Source organism: Rhinopithecus bieti, unplaced genomic scaffold (assembly GCF_001698545.2).
Source record: "Rhinopithecus bieti isolate Rb0 unplaced genomic scaffold, ASM169854v2 scaffold_5260, whole genome shotgun sequence".
Classification (NCBI taxonomy): Eukaryota; Metazoa; Chordata; class Mammalia; order Primates; family Cercopithecidae; genus Rhinopithecus; species Rhinopithecus bieti.
Window position 1 is genome coordinate 5,729,305 of NW_016805896.1, and position 21,535 is coordinate 5,750,839.

General features: G+C 34.6%; 1 protein-coding gene across 9 annotated transcripts in view; it reads left to right on the forward strand.

Moving 5' to 3' along the window:
* NOL4 (nucleolar protein 4) overlaps nt 1-21,535 on the forward strand; it is a 397,837-nt gene that overhangs the window by 48,296 nt on the left and 328,006 nt on the right. For 2 of the 9 annotated variants that reach the window (XM_017874071.1, XM_017874073.1), the window contains exon 1: nt 17,303-17,366. The exons of 5 other annotated variants lie outside the window; for them this stretch is intronic. The gene's annotated coding sequence lies outside the window, so the exon portion shown is untranslated. Of the gene's footprint in view, nt 1-17,302; nt 17,367-21,535 lie in introns of those variants that run through there. 2 more of the 9 variants (XM_017874072.1, XM_017874070.1) reach the window with 1 other exon arrangement.

A 21,535-nucleotide genomic window follows, 5' to 3' on the forward strand; every position in this document is an offset into this window, starting at 1 on the left:
TTTTTTTTTTTTTTTTAATCTGTTTAATCATAATAGGTTTGTCCTTTTTTTTTTTTTTTACTTTTCTTGAGTGATTGCCTTTCTCCATTTGGGGTGCTAAAACAAAATACCATAAACTGGGTAGTTTATAAACAAATGAAATACATATCTTACAGTTCTGAAGGCTGGGAAATCCTGGATCAAAGCACTGGAAGATTTAATTTCTGATAGGAGCCTGCTTTCTGGTGCACAGAGAGTGTCTTCTTGCCGTGTACTCACATGGCAAAAGATACCCCCCATCCTAATACCATCACAATGGTGATTCGGTTTCAATATATGAATTTTGGGGAACACAAACATTTAGGCCATAGCAATTAGTTTTGTTAGTTTGTGTCTTTCTTTGAATTTGTTCATTATTAAACATATTAATCCTTTTTTTTTTTTTGGTAAACAGCTGTTTGTAGTATCACGTTATAATCTTTTTTGAAAATGTAAGTTGGTAGTAATGTACTTTTTTTTTTTTTTTGAGACGGAGTCTCACTCTGTTACCCAGGTTGGAGTGCAGTGGCGCCATCTGGGCTCGCTGCAAGCTCCGCCTCCCGCTCCTGCCTCAGCCTCCCGAGTAGCTGGGACTACAGGCTCCTGCCACCACGCTGAGCTAATTTTTTGTATTTTTGGTAGAGACGGGGTTTCACCATGTTAGCCAGGATGGTCTCGATCTCCTGACCTCGTGATCTGCCCGCCTTGGCCTCCCAAAGTTCTGGGATTACTGGCGTAAGCCACCGTGCCCGGCCAGTAATGTACAATTTTTTTTTCATTCTTTTAGTAATTTGAGTATTTTCTTTCTTTAAAAATAATTTATTCTGGCTAAAGATATATCAGTTTTGCTGATCTTTACCACAACGCAACCAACTTTTGGTCCTATTGATTATTCTCTATTTTTTCTAGTATTTATTTCATTTATTTCTACTATAATCACTATTATTTCCTTCCTTCTACTTGTCTTAAGTTTAGTGTGATTTTGTTTTCTAGTTTATTAAGGTAGAAGACTATTTTTTGTTTGTTTTTGAGATATTTCTTTTTTAAATGCAGGCATTTACAGTCAGATTTTGCTCAAAGCAGTTCTTTTACTGCATCCTGTACGTTTTGATATGTTTTTATTTTCATTCATCTCAGAGTATTTTCTAATTACCTTTATGACTTCTTTGATTCATTAGTTTTGAGAGCACGTTGTTTAATTTCCACATTTGTGAGTTTTCCAAATTTATTTATGTTGTTGATGTCTAATTTCATTATATTGTGGTCATAAAACATACCTTGTATGATTTAAGTCATTTTTAATATTTTGAGACGTTCTATAGTCTAAAATGTCACTTATCATAGAGAATGCTACATGTACAATAGAGAAAACTATGTATTTTAGCTATTGTTGGATGAAGTATTCTGTAGTTGTCCAAATAGGTTGGTTTATCACATTGTCAACTTCTCTATTTCTTTTCTGGTCTTTTGTTTAGTTATTCTATCCATTTTTGAAATTGGGTTATTTAAGTCTCCAACTATTATTTCTGAACTATTTCACCTCTCCATTCTGTCAGTTTTTATTTCTTGTATCTTGTGGCGCTGTTGTTAAGTACATATATGTTGAAAATTGTCATATGTTCTTGATGGCTTGACACCTTTATCATGAAAACTATCTTTTTTTCTCTATAGTACTACTTTTGTCTTAAAGTATATTTGATCTGATATTTTTATAGCCTCTCCACTTCTCTTTTGGTTTCCCTTTGCAGCGTATGTGAGTTTTCATCCTTTTACTTTCAACATTTTTGTGTCAGAATATCAAATATATCCATTGTATGCATATTTTTGGATAATTTTTAATCCATTCTGTCGATATCTGCATGTTAATTGTTGTGTTTAGTCCATTAAAATTAATATCATTACTGTTACAAAATAACCTGCTTCTATTTTGCTATTTGTTTTCTATGTCTGTGTCTGTTTTTCTTCCCCACAATTCCTTCTTTACTGTGTTCCTTTGTATTAAGTAGTTATTTTTTTTGTTTACCATTTTAATTCCCATCTTGCTTTTCTAACAATATATTTATGAGTTATTTTCTTAGTGGTTGTTATGGGGATTACCATTCATATCTTAATCTATAACAATCTAGTTAACATTTATACCAACATAATATCAATAGCATATAAAACTTGTGCTCCTAGTCTCAACTAGTCCTTATGCTGTTACTGCCACAGATTATATCTCTATACATTGTCCATCAACACAAGGTTATAATGATTGCATTATGCAGTTGTCTTTTAAGTTAGGTAGGAAAAAAGAGGTACAAACAAAAAATACATTATTTATCTTTAACTCTCCCTTCATATATTTATCTGTGTAGTTACCATTACCAGAGGTCTTTATTTCTTCTTGCAGATTCAAATTACTTTCTAGTTTTCTTTCATGTCAAGCTGAAAAATTCCTTCATCATTTCTTTTAGTTCAAGTATGCTAGTGACAAATTCTTTGAGTTTTTGTTTATCTGGGAACTAATTTATCCTTATTTTTGAAGAATAGGTTTTCTGGATATAGAATTCTAGTTGACAGGATTTTTTTTCTTTAGTGCTTTGATTATGTACATTCTGGCCTTCATGACATCTGGCCATTGCTTTGGCCTTCCTAATTTCTTATTAGAAATTAACTCTATCTTCTTGAAAACATCCTGCCAAAAACCTAATAGTCAGCCTAGCCTGAACACACCTGTGCTAATTAAATGTTTATTTTCTAGTTCCCATATTCAGCAAAAAGGGGACTCACACTCAGCCTGTCTCAGTTTTCATGCTAAACCATGTCAGCCAGATTTGTTTTATTTAAGTTTATTATTTGAAGTTTTAACAAATTTATTTAGGTATGATTGACATACAATAAATTGTACATAATTCATGTGTACAACTTGATACATTTTGACATATGGATGCACATGTAAAGCAGTCAGGATAATGAACATATCCATTACTCTCCCAAATTTCCTAATGCCTCTTTATAATTCATTCCTCCTGCCTCTCCATGACCCATCTATCCGTATCTTTAGGCAGCACTAATCTGCTTTCTGTCACTATGCTATATAGTAGTTTGCAATTTTCTAGAATGTTATATAAATGGAATCATCAATGCACTCTTTTTTGACTTATTTTCACTCATCCATGTTACATGAATCAATAGGTTATACCTTTTTATTGCCTACTAGTATGCCAGTAGGTTTGGCATATCATTTGTCTATTCGTCTGTTGCTGCACATTTGGACTGTTTCCAGTTTGGGGATATTTTAAATAACTATGACCATTCCTGTATTAAAAAAAAAAAAGAAATCAACTCTATCTTATAAAGGATCCCTTTTATGTGATGAGCTACTTCTCTCTTGTTGCTTTCAGTAATTTTTATTTGTCTTTGGCTACTGACAGTTCGGTGATGTATGTAGGTAGATTAGTAATTTTGGCCGCCATAACAAAATACCATACACTTGGTGGCTTAACAAACAGAAGTTAATTTTCTCATAGTTCTGGAAACCCAAGTCTAAGATCAAGGTGACAGTATTGTCAGCTCCTAGAGAGAGCTCTCTTCCTGGCTTGTAGGTGAACACTTTCTCTCTGCAACTTTCATGGTAGAGACAGAGAGAGATCATGCTCTTAATATTTCTTCATATAAGGGCACCAGTCCTATTATGAAAGTCCATTCTTAGAATCTCATCTAGCCCTAATTGCCTCCCAAAGCCCCATTTCCAAATACCATTATGTTTGGTTAGGGTTTCAACATATGAACATTGAAGGGGACACAATTCAGTCCGTAGCACCACGTGTGGACCTCTTTGAGTTTGACCTATGGGGAGTTCATTGTGTTTTCTGGATGTGCAAATTAATGTTCATGAAATTTGGGAAGTTTTTCTTCTATTATTATTTCACATATTCTTTCTGCTCCTTTCTCTCTTGTTTCCTAGGACTGATTGATGATATCTTACAGGCCTCTAAGGTTCTGTTCACTTTTCTTTGTTATTCTTATTTTTGTTCCTCAGATAATAATATCACTTGACTTCATTCTCATTGATACTTCCTTCTTCATGTTCAAATATGCTACTAAGACACTCTAGTAAAATTTTAATTTCATTGATTCTGCTTTTCAAATCCAGGATTTCCACTTGGTCCTTTTTTTTCTTAAAATAATTTCTATCTTCTTATTAATATTCTCCAGCTAGTGTGACAATGTTCTTATATTCTTCTTTAGCTCTTTGAACATATTTAAATTGACTGATTTAAAGTCTTTGTCCAATAAATCCAATAAACTAGTGTCCTCTAAGACATTTCCTGTTGATTGCTTTTATTTCTACTTGTAGAACATACTTTCTTGTTCGTGTCATTCATTTTTTAATGAAAATTGATATTTTAAATAATATATGGGATCTCTAGAATGAAATTCTTGCCCCTCCCCAGGATTTGCTGTTGCTGCTTATTGTAGTTATAGTCGTTAATTGTTTAGTAAATTTTCTAAATTTAATTTTTAAAGTCTGTATTCTTTGTCATGTGTAGCAACTGAAGTCATTTCTCAGCATAGTGGTCTAATAATAGAACAGTGATTTCCTTTATTGCTTGGAACCAATAAATTCTCCAGCCTCTGCCAATGGGGTCTGTAGTGTACATTAGCACAAATATTTGACATTCACCTAACGTTGATTGCTCTTTCCTAACCTTTACCTCTTGCTTGTAAAGTACCTTAAGTTCAGTCAGAGGTGAAACCTTAGCCCAGTCTTAGATTTTTTCTGAGCATGTAGATATCTCTGTACATGTGTTGTCATCTGGATTCCTAGGGAATATGCTAGAGAGTTTCAAGAATCTTTGGATGTTTCATTCTCTAGTTTTCCTTTAAGCTTTTGTTTAGTTTACTATTTGATTCAACTGTTATCCACAGCTTTAGGCAGCTGCAAAAATAAAACATTTTCCTGTAATTGTTTTTTGCATGGGTGCTGAGGAGAAGATTTTTCACACTGGGTGAAATCCAAGTCAGGTCAACAAGAGGCAGCCTGTTAAGTGGTGTCTTCCATGGAAGCACTAGGCATGTAAAATAATGTGATAATTCTTTAGGACTGAGGCATTGAAAAAGCCCCTGTTCCATTCTCCTTTCTCTGGTGGCTACCAGTCTGTATAGGAATGTGGGCCATTGTGAATAGTGCCGCAATAAACATATGTGTTCATGTGTCTTTATAGTAGAATGATTTATAATCCTTTGGGTATATACCCAGTAATGGGATTGCTGGGTCAAATGGTATTTCTAGTTCTAGATCCTTGAGGAATTGCCACACTGATTCACAATAGCAAAAACTTGGAACCAACCCAAATGTCCATCAATGACATACTGGATAAAGAAAATGTGGCACATATACACCATGGAATACTATGCAGCTATAAAAAATGATGAATTCTTGTCCTTTGCAGGGACATGGATGAAGCTGGAAACCATCATTCTCAGCAAGCTAGCACAAGAACAGAAAATCAAACACCACATATTCTCACTCATAAGCGGGAGTTGAACAATGAGAACACATGGACACAGGGAGGGGAGCATCACACACCGGGGCCTGTCGGGAGGTTGGGGGCTAGCAGAGGGATAGCATCAGGAGAAATACCTAATGTAGGTGACAGGTTGATGGGTGCAGCAAACCACCATGACATCTATATACCTATGTAATAAGACTGCATGTTCTGCACATGTACCCCAGAACTTAAAGTATAATTAAAAAAAGGAAAAAAATGTGGGCCATAACTTTTCAAGGCTACTCAGACATAGAGAGCAGGAGATGAATCTAGAGCAAGCTAAAACACCCCAAATTTTCAGATTTTTTTTTTTCACCAACATTTAGCTTTTTTATTTCTTTTTAACAATTGCTTACTGGATTGTTATGAAACTTTGATAGATTTCTAGAGTTTTGGAAAAGTTGATTTTGACAATGTTTGCCAGTTTTTAAATTGTTTTATGAAGAGCAAATTTTCAGAGGTTCTTTCTCTGCCATTTTCACTGATTTTACTTCTGTGCCCCAGTTTAAGCTTCCTTCTTTGAACAGTACAATTTTAGCCTGATACTTTGGTTTCAGACCCTCTAAAGCAGCAAGCAAATTGGTAGGACACTACTTATTGAATGATGCAAGACAGTTTGCCAATCATCATCCACTTCCCTTATTGTTACATGGTATTGTACTGTTCAGCTGCTCTGGCTCTGATTCACTCCATTAGGTCATGTTTCACAAGAGATTTTTAAACTTCAATTGAAATAATTAATAAGAATCATCAATTGGCATTAATTGGAGGCTCCTAAATGAGAAAGTAGTGAATAATGATTATGGTTGAAGTTAAAATAGATATTATATCATTCACATTAAAAAAGGTGAACATATCACTCATGTTCAGAGGATCCTTTTCCTGAGTAAAAATGCATTCATAAAACACATGGCACTGCCAAGATTTAAAATTCGTACATCTGTAATATCTGTGAGCATGGCAAAGATTTGCCTTTCAATAATTCATATAACACTCTGTCATAGGCTGAGACACATCAAGATATGTGGAGCCCCACAGCAGGTTGGTAACTTGGCACCACTTAAACAGATACTTTAAAAATATTCTTTCAGCATTTATTTGGTGGATACAGGGGGAAACTGATTTTTTTCCCTCACTTCTTTATCTTCATATCAAATAACTTTAAAACATTATTTTATTTTAACTACTTAATTAACAAACATTTTATATATTCAAGGTATACAACATGATGATCTGATATACACATATACATTGTGTGATGGTACAAATGTATAGTCAAATTAACATATCTGTCATATTCATAGATAACATTTTTATGTATGTGTGCATATGGGAGGGACATTTAAAATCTGCCCTCTCATCAAATATCAAATAATAAAGTATTATTAACTATAATCACCTTGCTAGACATTATATCTACAGAACTTATTTATTACTGAAAGATTATATGTTTGACCAAAATCTTTTTATTTCTCCCGTCCTCCAGCCGCTGGAAACCACTGTTCTACTCTGCTTCTATGAGTTTAATCTTTAAAACACTCCATATATTAGTAAAATCATTCAGTATTTGTCTTTCTGCATCTGGCTTATTTTACTTAGCATAATGTCCTTTGGGTTCATCCATGTTGTTGCAAATGGCAGGATTTCCTTCTTTTTATTGCTGCGTAATAAAAACACAGGCAAAAAAAAGCAAAAGCAAACAAGCCAGGCTATATCAAACTGAATAGCTGTTTGCAGAGCAAAGAAAAAAATTCAACAAAATTGAAAGACAACCTATGGAATGAGAGAAAATATTTTCATATAATCTATATTATAAGGGGTTAACATAAAAAATACGAGATACTCAACAGCAAAAAATCTAAACAATGCAATTTAAAATGGGCAAAAACCAGAACAGATATTTTTCCAAATAAGATATAAATATGGCCAACAGGTATATGAAAAGTTCATCAACATCACTAATCATTGGGGAAATGCTGATTAGGACCACAATAAAGTATCACCTCATACCTGTTAAGATGGTTATCAAAATGGCAAGAGAAACAAGTGTTGATATGGAGAAAAGGGAACCTTGGTATACTGTTGGTGAGAATGTGAATTCATGTAGTCATTATGGAAAACAGTATAGAGTTTCCTCAAAAAATTAAGAAGGGAACTACCATATAGTCCAGCAATTCTACTTCTGGGCATAAATTTAAAAGAAATGAAATCAGTATCTTGGAGAGATATATGCAGTCTCATATTCATTGCAGCTTTATTCACAATAGCCAAGACATGGAAGAAAAACCTAAGTGTCTATTGGCACATGAATGGATAAAGAAAATAAGTATATGTATATATACACATGCACATGCACAATGGAATAAAAATAATAAAATTTTATTTTACTTGGAAGTATAAGTTGATTTTTTACTTTAGTCAGCATTTAAAGCTGGATGATTCAGTTATATTAGTCTAAGTATTAACTTCAATAAACACTTTGGTATAGTTATCCAAAAATATTTAGTTCATTTGCTTTAAATAATGCTGGCAAGTGATATAGAAAAAATAATTATGAATATTTTAGTTTTTGATCTTAAAGCTTTTATGTTTATGTTAGAATACCTTATCAAAGATCATAAAACCAGGACTTCTCTTCTTCATAGCTTTCTTCTGTTCTGTGCCTCCAGAACTACAAGTTAAGTCAAGTTCCCATTTTGAAGTCTTTCCTTTTGTACAAAAGCTCTCATTCTTTTGTACAGGCAAGGCTTCATTGCTGGGTATCGTATTGGAGTTTTGCACCAAATTAGTCAATAGTTAGTAATGTTTAAGAACTTGATTACTATTTGGGACAGAGAGTATAATTCTGATTAAGGCTAGAATGTAGTTGTAAGAGTCTTAATTTAATGCTGCTTGATAAAAGTAGTGACTTAGAATACTACTTGATAAAAGTCATGGTCAGAATACATGGCTCAGACTCAAAGTTTCTGACTTTCCTCAGTGACTACATTCAAATATCTATCCAATTATCATCTCTTTATTTGTACAAGAGGAAGAAATGAAGTAAGAGCAAGGATTACTAGAAAAATGTTGACTTTACCTTCACACTAGGCCCAAGTTTCCTCTGCTTTGGTTTCTCTGTTAACCTAATTGGACTTTTAACAAATAAGACTATGGTCAGTCAGGTATTTGGCTATTGTTTCTTGAAGGAGGGTACAAAGTGAATATCCTGGAAACTCCACAATATCTTGGATTGCTACTTTAAATTTTAGGGAGATAAATGAGATAGGTGATATGGTGGCTCATAACAGCAAATTAATTACAAATGTATTCCCTATTCTAGGATGAAAGTTTTCCATTTGTATTATTTCTTGAACCAGTCAAGCCTACCAAATGGTATAAAAAGTGTACTACCTTCTTTCCTTAATGGTAGCCTTGGATGAAAACAACAAAACAAAAAACAACAAAAGGGGGATTGAGATTTTAAGAGTGGTAGAAGGCTGAGAAAATCTAAATCTACATCACATTTCATAACATAAACCAAGAAAATGTGTTGTATGATTACCTGAAGAACCAATAAACCTGAATTGAACTAATAATAATAAATGTAACATCTGATATACTACAGTTGTAATTAAATTTTTCTTATGTGGACAAGAAAATGAGAGGCTAACCATTTATTCTGTGAATTAAAAGAAAGCTTCAAATATTTATTCCCTCAAAGTCATATTCTATCTGCTAAAAATGCTGATCAATTTTAGCTTAATTATAAAAAATTATATTTTATTTATAGCAAACTGGATGTTTGCTGGTAGAACTGTGCATAAATACACACTTATTATATATTTACTGTTCATTTAGGCTGCTCAACATCTTGATCTATTATAGGGGAAATTATAATAAGCTTGAAGCATAGTTCTTAGCCATAGTATGTATATTTATATCCTCTTTTTAAAGACCATTTGCAAGATTTGAGGATCATTTTTAGGTATGATTAGAATTTCCTAAGGAGAATTTTCAGTCTATTAAAATGGCTAGACCAGCACTATCCGATAGAAATACAATGTAAGCCACAGATGTAATTTTAAACTTTCTAGTAGTCATTTAAAATAAAACATATAAAATAAGTTTAACAATATATTTCATTTAACCCAATATATTCAATATTTTTTACAATTTCAACATGTAATCAGTTTAAAACAATTATGAAGTGAGATATTTTACTTTTTTTTTTTTTAGAGAATTATAACCTGGGCATGGTGGCTCACACCTGTAATCCCAGCACTTTGGGAGGCTGAGGTGGGCAGATCACCTGAGGTCAGGAGTTCGAGACCAGCCTAGCCAATATGGTGAAACCCCCATCTCTACTAAAAAAAATAAATAAAATAAAATACAAAAATTAGCTAGGCATGGTGGCAGGTGTCTGTAATCCCAGCTACTCAGGAGGCTGAGGCAGGAGAATCGCTTGTACCCAGGAGGCAGAGGTTGCAGTGAGCTGAGATCACACCATTGCACTTCAGCCTGGACGACAAGAGCGAGACAACAGCCCATCTCAATTCAGACTACTCACATTTCAAGGGCTCAATACCTACATGTTGCTACTGACTACTAGTTGGACAGTGCAAGTTTATACGCTTATCCTTGAGATATTTAACTAAAAATATGCTTATTATTCTCAATAGAGTTTCCAAAAAGGATCTGTAGAATGTCAGAGATAACAGTTAAATGGAAGAAACAGTACAGCATATACAAAGTCTAAACAGCAAGAGAGAGAATTGATGAAAAATAGAAAAATAAATGTATATTAATGTATATTAAGTATAAAATATAGTAAAATTTTGTCCTTTATCCCGATAAGGAAGTTCCATTCAATTTCTACTTTCCTGAGAGTTTTTATTAGAAATGGATGTTGGATTTTGTCAATTTTTTATGTGTGTTACTGAGATGAACATATTTCTTAGTTTTAGTTTGTTAATACAGGGGATGACAACTGATTTTCTAAATGTTAAACCAACCTTGTATTCCACTGATAACTTAGCCCTTGCAGTATTGGCATGGTACATGTTTTTCTATCCCTTTATTCGTTAACTATTTGTGACTTTAAATATAAAGTGCATTTTCTGTGGCATATATTTGGGGCTTGCCTTTTTAATCTGACTTTCAATTGGATGTTCATTAGAATATTTACATTTAATGTGGTTAGGTTTACGTCATCATGTTGTGTGTTTTTTTTTTTTTTTTTCCCTGTTTGCCCAATCTGTTATTTGTTTTTTTCACCTTCTTTTTCCTGCATGTTAAAAATTAGTTAAATACCAATGGTTACTGTAGGGTTTACAGTATACTTATTCAACTTATTTAAGTCTACCTTCAAGAATTATGCCACTTACATGATGTAAGGGGCTTAGCATACTTCTATTTGCTTCTTCTTGGTTTATGCTATTGTTGTTATATATTTCTCCTATACATATGTGATAAATCTCATTATACATTGTCATTTTTGTTCAGATATCAATTATATTTAATGTGATTTATATAAAATAACAATAAAAAATCATATATTTATCCATGTGGTTACTATTTCTGGTCTTCTTCTTCCCTTTCTATAGATCTATATTTCCAACTGGCATCGTTTTATTCTGCTTGAAAGACATTTCTGCCTAAAGGATATTGATATTATAATACAGATCTGGTAGTAGTGAATTATTTTAGCTTTGTATGTCTGAAAATGTGTTTTGTTTTGCCTTAATTTTTATAAGATATTGTATTTGTATATTTCTATTTTTAACATCTCATTCTTTGTATTCTTGTCATTTCTGTTTATCTTGTTTATTTTTTAATGTTTCCTTGTCCACTACTTTTATGTGTAAAATTATTTTTTATTCACCTTCCCGCCTTGACTGGTTTGGAATTTATAAATTAGAATTATCTTAGAAATTTCCATTTAAATTTGAAAATACAAACTTATTACTATGTCTTAACATTTCTGCTAATCCTTTGACTTCTACGATATTGTAATGAATTTAAATCTTTGTTATCAAGGGTTTATTTTTTTTCTTTTGAACTCCAGAACATGGACAATAGCCTTCTTCTTCTTTTATATTTATTTTAAAATATATATTATAAATAACATAAATATCAGTTATCCTTACTAGATCCACTTGTTTTCAGACTCATCTTCCAATTCACTAGTTTTGTTGTTTTCTTCCCCTACTTTCTTTTCCTAGTCTGTGGGGCTTTTACTCTGCAGACCTTTTTCCCCCCCTGAAACTATTGCTTTAGAAGTTCCTTTAGTTAAATTCTGTGGATGATTACATTTCTTAATTTTACGGCTAAAAAAAATATTTCTATCTCTTATTTTAACTTTTTGAACATTTAAATATATACATACATAATTTTATTTTCTGGATTCCATTTCACCTCCTGTTGAGAAATGTGCAGTCTTACTGTCCTTTTGTAGTAAAGGATCAGTCTCTTGCTTAATAGTCTTAAAATTTTTATCTTTCTTTGGTATTCTACAGGTTCACTGCAATGTTCTAGCTGTAGATTTTAAAATAATTATTCTACTTGATATATGAAATTTTTCCTGCATTTCTGAATTCATGATTTTGTCGCTTGTAGAAAATTCTTTCATTATCTCCTTGAATCAGAAGGAAAAAATGATATTAAAGTGACTAGACAGATTTATAAAATAAAACAGAAAAAAATGTAAAATGCAGGAACTCAATTGTTTCAATAGAAGCTTAGATAACATTAAAAAGAGATTTAGTGCAGTGAAATCTGGATGTGAAAATATGTCCAAAATGCAGTCATTTTTATATTATTCCTTTCTTTCTAATTCCTTGTACTTATAAAACAGCTACATTTACCCAACTTTACTAGAATCCAATCCTCAGATGTTATGGTTCCTGGTACAGGGAATTGATCTCAGATAGGTCTCAGCTGTAGTTTTCCGTCATAGCTCACTAGTCTGGTTTCATTTTAGCATTTATTTAAATTTAAATTTTGGGGTCCTTGAAGATTTCACATACGTATATGTGAGCTGAACAATACATTTAAAATGTGATTGTTTCCTCTCCCAGATACAAACATACAAACCTCTCTCTCTCTCTCTCTCTCTCTAATTATTTGAAGAAACAGTCTCAGATTTTTCATTTTAGAAAGATACTTTAGGCCCCCAAGAGAAGAATGAAGGGCCCAAAATATGAAACAGGTAGAACAAGTAGTAAATTGAATAAGTAATCCAAGCAAGAGATACAAGCAATTATCAGCCGATTAGAGAAGTGTTTAACAACTAACACTTAGTAACTGGATATGTAGGAGGTATAAGAAATCAAAGATGACTTATTTTAAAGGTAAACTGAACATTATACAGTCTTCCCTTGGTACCCATTAGGGATTGGGTCCGGGACCTACCTGTGATGCTCAATTTCCTGATATAAAATGGTCTACTATTTGCATATAACCTATGCACATCCTTTTGTATACTTTAAAATCATCCCTCAATTACTTATAATACCTAATATGATGTAAAGATTTTGTAAATAGTTGTTATACTATAGTTTTTATTTGTATTTTTTTACTATTATATTTTTATTTTGTATTATTTCGCAAATATTATTCATTCCGTGGTTGGTTGAATTGGCAGATGCAGAACTTGCAGACACAAAAGGTCAACTGCATGTAAATTACTCCATATTTGTTAAAGTTACAGCTTGATTGTTATAAATGAATGAGCTTTAGTTAATATTTTTGTATTGTAGTAGTGACATGACTGCATTTATGGACATTTACCACTGGCTCCAGTTCAAATGATAGATCTTTGACAATGGGACTTTGGGAAAATGGAGGTAGACAAATTTTCACATTATCTACTTTCTGTAAAACACGAATATCTTTCAGTTCTCCTATTCCCTCTTCTAGACAAAGTCTATTTACTTACTTCATTTCCAGATACAAGATCCATTGTTTAAAGTGGCATACTTTCTTGAGAGGGAATTACAAGTTGGCTATTTTTATGCTGTTCTTTTATTGTTTTATTAATGCCTTTTCATCAAATACTTTGACTCCAACTTATAAATTCCTCAGTATCCACTGGCTCAGATAAACTATAATGTGGTTATATTCTGAAACATCAGTGGCTAAAAACTGTCAGCTTATGATGCTTTTAAAATTTGAAAATCTTATTAAAATGTTAATGAATATTTAAAATATTACAGTTTCTTATAATATAATATTATTTATTGACTAAGCTAGAGATTAAAGTTACTCTGGCCCTGTAATTGTTTTAAGAATCTGAAAATTTCCCAATTTTGGAAAGACATATTTTGTAAATTTTATTCTATTGGCTTTTTTCTAGTACACAGTTACAACTTAAAGATTCTTAAATATTAAAAAAAAAGTGTTGTTAGTAATAATCTATTAAAATAAAGAAATGTATGACATACTTTTAAAAACCTAAACATGTATCAATTAAAAAAATATATTATTATTATTCAATAATATCTGCTTATTATATATCTCTTTAAAAGTAAAAGAAAAAAAGCAGAAGAAAGGAAAAGAATCACCTCTGGTTTGATTATCTAGAGACGTCTACTATTAATTACATATTTGGGGTATGAGATCTGTTTCTAGATTCTTTAAAATCATCTCTTTTTCTAGTCTCCTTAATTCTAGTGTACACTAATATCAAATAAGATAATTATTCATTTTAAAAGCTTTCATCAGAAGATCTGTGTTACTCTCTATAATTTACTGTCCTACTATATATTGTGCATTGACAGAAATAGAGCAGTACTTGAATATGCAAACATTGAGACCCAGCTGGAAAGCATGCCATACCCACTGAGGCTTCTAATGCTATGTGAAATACATAAAGGGTGGTGAGCTAGGCTAACCTTTTCAAATGGCAGAAGAAGCAGTCCAGAAGACTAAAAGCTTTTCTACTTACTTTCCCATTCAATTAAACATCTACACACTGGAACATGGGTGTTCTGATTCTTTCCCATCTGCTGTGAGATACTAAGGACATAAACTGAGGTTTTAAACACTGGTTTATACACAGTCTTTAATTTATACACAGACCTGTCTCTCAGTTGAAATATACATTTGCATTTAGCGTGGGCACAAATGAGCAACTTTGGCACTTGAAGGTATGGGTAATATGTTTGGGGAGATAGTAGATTTCTGCCAGCATAGAAATAGTTTGGCAGATAGTTTAGAAGTTTGGAGGATGATTAAATTAAAAATTAAATAAATATTACCTTTACTAATCTCCTATATACTGAATAACATTTAAAGGGAAATGCCTTAGAAAAATAATCTATGGAAATAACTGCCTTATAAAGTTGAATATTTCAGTGCAAAGACACCAGAACATATCTAAGTTAACAATCAGGTAACACTTTAGTTAGTATTTTAAGGCATATATCTACTCTCAAAACTCTAATTCACATTTGACAAGGAATTAATATTGCAAATATACAAGGAACTCAAACAACTCAACGGCATAAAAAGAAATAATCTGATTTAAAAATGGACAAATGATCTGAATAGACACCCCTAAAAAAAGATGTACAAATGGCCAACAAGTATATGCAAAAAAAGGCCCAATATCATTAATTGTCAAGGAAATGCAAATCAGAACCTAGAGGAGATATCATCTCACCCCAGTTAGAATGGCTATTATCAAAAAGACAAAAACAAATGCTGGAGAGGTTGTGGAGAAGGGGGAATAAACACAACAGTGTTTATTTCTTGCAAAATTGTCCTCCTTTTGATGTATTATACAAGGTTGGTGGGAATGTAAAATTAGTATAGCCATTATGGAAAATAGTATGGAGGGTATTCATAAAACTAGAAATAGAATGGCAATCCCACTACTGGGTATATATCAAAGGAAAGAAAATCCTAATGTCAAGGAGACATTTGCACTCCCATGTTTATTGGAGCACTATGCACAATAACCAAGATATGACATCAACCTAAGTGTCGATCAACAGATGGATAAAGAAAATATGGTATATATACACAATGGAATGCTAGTCAGCCATAAAAAGGAATGAAATCCTGTCATTCGCAGTATTACTGTGCCTGAAGGACATTGTGTTAAGTGAAATAAGTCATGCACAAAAAGATAAATACCACATATTTTCACTCATATGTGGAAGCCAAGAAAGTTTATCTCATAGAAGTAGACAGTAGAAGAGTGGTTATTATAGGATGAAAGGGTGAAGTGGAGAGAAGATAGGGAGAGGTTGGTTAATGGACACAAAATTATGCCTATATAAAAGGAATAACTTATAATGTTTTATCGTACTACAGGGTGAAATGTGTTGTATATTTATAAATAGCTAGAGGAGAGGATCTTGACTGTTCCCAGAACAAAGAAATAATAAATGTATGAGGTGATGAATTTGCTCATTACCCCAATTTGATCATTACACATTGTACACATATATAAAATATCACACTAAGTCCCATAAAGATCTACAATTATTGTGCCAATTAAAAAATTTTAAAACTCTAATTAAAAGATCATTTGTTTTAGTATTTAAATGACCATATATATAGGAACTCATTTAAAAATTTCTTCAACAAAATATTACACTTAATTCCATTTGGCAAATGCTTTTCATTTCCTTATGCATTTTCTCCAGTTAAAGGTTATCTTTGCCATAGGTGCTAGTGAGCCAACAATCATTCAATGATACATAGATTCACAAGCATCTCCATTAATCTCTGGAAAATCAAGTATATAATATACAATCAGAAACACATTTATTACTTACAATATTTTTTAATTTTAAAATTTTGAGAATTACATTAAAATATCACAATAAACTCTCTTTTCATGAAAAGCCCTGGTTACAACAATAAAATATTAAATATTATTCAAGAAGAGGATAGATCCATTTTGTATACTTTAGAAAACTGCCCTAAAATTTTTTCATTTTTTCAATCCGTATGGAATTGAAAAGTTGTTTCTTTGCCTTTTGCTTTGTCTACAGCTAAACAAAAGGGTTTCTTGCAAAATTTTCCTCCTTTTGATGTATTGGAAAGCGAGGCAAGAGTCCCCGTTGACTTAGCTGCCAGAAGAACCACCCTTCTCCACCTGGGTTTGTTTTGCTCCAGTAAATAAAAACAGGATTCAGTTGGGCTCTGAGCAAAATCTGTTACTGTATGCTATTTTGAAGTCCATTACGGGTGCCCCTACTGGGCACTTAGTTTACCATGCCAGGGATGACTGGATATGGCCAGCTGACAACTCCACCCCACCCCACTCCCCGGCCCGCACCCCTCTCCAGCTGAGAGGCCTACAGCGAGCAGGGTCGGGTCCTGGGTTCTCCCTGGTCTTGTCTGAGCGGGCCACCTTCTCTGAAGGTCTCTGATCCTTCCTTTGCTCCCCAGACGCCCGGGAAGGGTAGAGAAAAGGGAGAAAGCATCCGGCGTTCTAGTCCTCGAAGATAACTCTAGGTGGGAGTGAAGGGACTAGGGAGAGTGTGCTGCTGTTGCTCGGGTTGGGACATAGAGAATCAGAAGAGAAGGACTAAGGCCAGAGGGACCCCTCCAACGAGGCGGGATGGATTGGGGTGGGGCCCGCTCTCTAGGGGACTCTCAGGCTCTTGGAAGGTCACGTGCTGAAACTCGGTGTGACTGTGCCTCTCAGGCCCTATCCCCCACCACCCAGGGGAGGAGAAGGCGGCGGCGGCGGCGGCATCCGCGGATCAGGGTGAGGCCCGCGGCTTCGAGCCGGCGTCTCCTGCTCCTCCGAGACACCCACGCTCATGCTCGGGTGAAGCGGACGCGGATCTCATCCAGGCCCCAGCACTCTTGGTACTGGGGGCGGGGGACGTCAGCGGGAGAAAAGCCTTGGCTTTCCTCCTCCGGCCGTTGCCGCGGCAACTGTGATGTCTGAGGCGGAGGGTCGCGGGTTGGAGCACTGCTCCCCCTCGCGGAGCGCGGCGCCCAGAGCGCCTAGTGCGCCTGGAGGTCGGGGGAGGCGAGGAGGAGGGTGGTAGGGTGGAGGGCGCCTTTCTCCCTGCCACCCCCTCCAGCGTTGCTATGGACACCGCCAGGGCAACCTCACCTGTACTCGCTGCTCTAGCCGCCGCCGCTGAAGTAGAAACAGCAACCCGAGCTCTCTTTTGCCCCATCATCTCTTCCAGGAACTCTAACCCAGCAGCTGCCACCGCTTGTCTCCCACAAACAGGAAGTGAGAGGGCAGACGTCCAACATTTGTCCTTGTTCCATTATCATGCCTTTCTTTATTTGGCTTTCCATTCTACATTTTGTAACTCAGCATCTTCCAGAGTAAATGGTCTAGAGGATGGAAAAACGCTTCCTTTTATGCCGTCTGCCACGCCTCTTCTGTTAGCAGGCAGCTGATTTAATTCTACAAAACACTATCCTGGGCCCTATTTAATTATCAGAAGAAATATATTTTAAAAGTAGTGTGTTTCTTGTATTACAGCAGATATGTAGAATACCTAGTTTTCATTAGCAGGATATATAGATATTTATAGGAATGTCCTCTTGCTGCTAAGCACCCCTGAAATAAAAACTTTTTGACAAATGAGTAGAACAATTATGTGTCAGAATATCTGGGTACGTAAAGAACGAGATGTTTAGAAGCCCCTTCTTTCCCCATCTCACTTCCAGTTCTATATGCCAGTGCTAAAATCTCTTTTCTGGGCTCTAATCCATTTGTGTTTGAGGTCAGTTTTTGACTTTGCAAGGGGATTTATTTCAACATGGCTCTGTCTTTGAACTCGAGGGTGGGGGGTAAATTAAATACTTGACTACTTACACTCAGCTCAAGTGCGAGATTTAGTGCATAGATGCATCTCTACTGACTACCGACATAAATGCACTTAGTAAAAAGGACTCTCCCTGATTAGAGCAAATGGAGGCATCTGTGATCTTGAATTGCCAGCCATACCCTGGCAGGCTCTGTGAACTGCTGTTGGTCACAACCCCTTGCTCTCAAATTTCGTTTCTGTTGAGTGTATATATGGTAAAGCTTTCATTCTCTGAAAGCACCCCGGTAGCTTTTGCTACTGATAATCATGAGTTTCCTTACATAGTTCTGCAAGTTTGAATAGACAAGCCTTTTCAGCTGGCTTTGATACTACCTCTTTAGAAAATCCCAACAATGCAAGAAAACTATTTCTTTTTTTTTAAAAGCTGATAGGTGGGATACTTAATAATTTCATTTTGTCACACTTTCTGTGTCATGGTGTTTTCAAAGCCACTAAAAGAGATTTTGATATAGTGCAAGCCCTAGGTAAAGCTATGAATTCGAACCATGTTTGTCTTCAGTGTCCTAATCTACCCTGTTCCTACCTCTCCCAAAGGTCACCAGGCTTCCTAAATACCAAATCGAATGGTCCCTTTCATTTGTCATCCTACTTAACCTCCTATAAGAATTTGACCCTGTTGATCTGACCTCTCATTTTCCTTGAAAATCTCTTCCCATCTTCTTGTGCTCTCTCACCTATTTGAAGATCCTTTCTCAGTCTTTTTACTTTTTTCTTTTCCTTTTTCAATACTGTAGTTTGATCTGCTTTTTTTTTTTTTTTTTTTTTTCATTCTGCAGATTTTCCTGGGCCTTTTCGTCCACATCAATTGTTTTATCTGGCATCTTATTCTCTTGTCTTCTAAATCTGTGTTATCTTGTGCAAACTTCTCTGAGCTCTAGATCCCTTTTTCTGAGCTACTTCATGGACAGTTCTATAGATCTTACCTGCAGGCATCTCAAATTCAACCTGTGCCTCACTGAACCATTTTCCTATCCAAAATTTGATTTTCTTATTGTATTTCATATCTCAGTTAATGACCCCATGCCCTTACTTATACAAGATCAGATGCATGAGGGCCATTTATTGAGCCAATATTTAATGAAATTTTCTTACTGGCATCTACAATATGCCAGACAGTGTCATGAAGCTTTATTCTAGTAGAAAAGAAAGATTAATATATTTATGACCAGGTCATATAATTTCAGTTTTTGGTAAATTCTACAGAAATAAGGCAGATGCTATATGATAAAGAAGAGCTGGGAGGAGCACTCTAGACAGGATGATCCAAAAAAAAAAGTTTTATGTGCTAAACCAGAATGAAGAATGAGAAGAAGCCAAACATGTAAGTTGCTGGAGAAAAAAACAGGTCAGGCAGAGAGAATAGCAGTCACAAAGATCCTGCAATGGGGAAGGGCCTCCTGTATTCAAGAAAATGACATAAAAGTCAATCTACATGATGAGAAGGGGACAGTGGGGTGTAGTGAGTGTGGGAAGGAGGCAGGGGACAGATTTTGCATGACTCTGTGGGCCATGATGAGGAATTTGGATTTTATACTATGTGCAGCGGGAAGCCATTGAATGTTTTTATTCAGAGTAGCTGAACTATTTCATAATTATAGATGATCATTAGGTTGTACGGTGGAGAATGAATTGGAATGGTGACAGTTTGGAAGTGGAGAGGAGATTAAAGACAATGGAAGTGTTCCGGATCAGTGATGACAGTGGTACGGAAGTAGAGAGGGAGACAAGTGAATAGACCTGAGGTATTTTCAGTGGTCTTTTGTCTTTATCACTCACTATTGTGTGTCAGTCTCATTTCTGTCCTTTGAGCACTTCATGCCGTATGGGGCTTTCCACATCCCAAGTCCTTACCGATACATCCTAATTTTTATGATTCTTATACTTTTAGAACCTTAACTGAATGATACCTACATGTTACCTGACAAGGAGAAGGTAGAGAACAATAGTTAAGAAAGTAGGCTCCAGAGTTAAGCTGCCTTGGTTTGTAGCCATGCTCCATAACTTACTAGCAGTGTCACTTGGACAAATTGCTTGACCTTTCTGTTTCATTTTCTCCAGCTATAAAATAGGAATAATAGTAATCATAATTATTTACAGGATATTATGGGGATTAAATAATGCATATAATACACAGTATATGGCAAGTGTTCAGTAAATTTTAGATGATGATGTTGCTGCTAATGAAAAATGATAGAGGATGTAAGATCTTACTCTGATGAACATTTGAATATAATGCAGGGGAAGTTCTGCAGCCTTTCCTTGTAACTTGTTAGTAAGACTAAGAGAAGAGGAAGGGCATCATGGCTAGCATGGAAGGGAATGGGAAATATTCTGACAGACATCCAAGATAGTTGCTCCTCACATCTTCCTTCTTGGGGAAACCCTTTTATAGGAAAGCATTTTCTGTTCCTTTCTGATTTCTTAATCTTGCTTCCTTTGAGCCTGCATTAAATCGTTTTGCTTTTCTTGTTAGAGTGATTAGAAAGAAAATTGATGTGAAGTTTTTAATCATGACAAGAATGATAGCATACCTTTAAGCTGGAAAAAGTTGAGATTTGCTACTACTTGGTGATTTTCTTTATGTCTTGCTAATTCAATAGGAAATGCTCCTTAGTACAATCATGTCCTGCATAATAATGTTTTGGTCAAGGATGGGTGGTATATATGATGATGGTCTCATAAGATGATAATACTATATTTTACTGTACCTTTTCTGATGTAAATATATAAATACCCACTGTATTAAAATTACCTACAATATTCAGTACAGTAACATGCTGTACAGGTTTGTAACCTAGAAGCAATATACCATGCAGCCTAGGTGTGTAGTAGGCTATACCTCCTGTGTTTGTGCAAGAACACTCTATGATGTTTGCATGATAAAGAAATCACCTAATAATGCATTTCTCAGAATATATCCCCATCATTAAGCAATGCATGACTGTAATTCTAAATTTAAGTTTTCCTGCATTCCCAACTTAGCCAATATTGACTGCCTTGTTTTATCAAGTTATTACTGTCCTTCATGAATGGTCTATATCTCAGTTATCAAGCCTTCTCTGATTTATTGAATAAGTCAGTGATTCTTTATAAAATATATCTTTTAACATTTTTCTTTCTTTTCATTGTTGTTTTCCTCTGTCTAAATTAGATTCTCATATTTTTCAAATATATATATATATA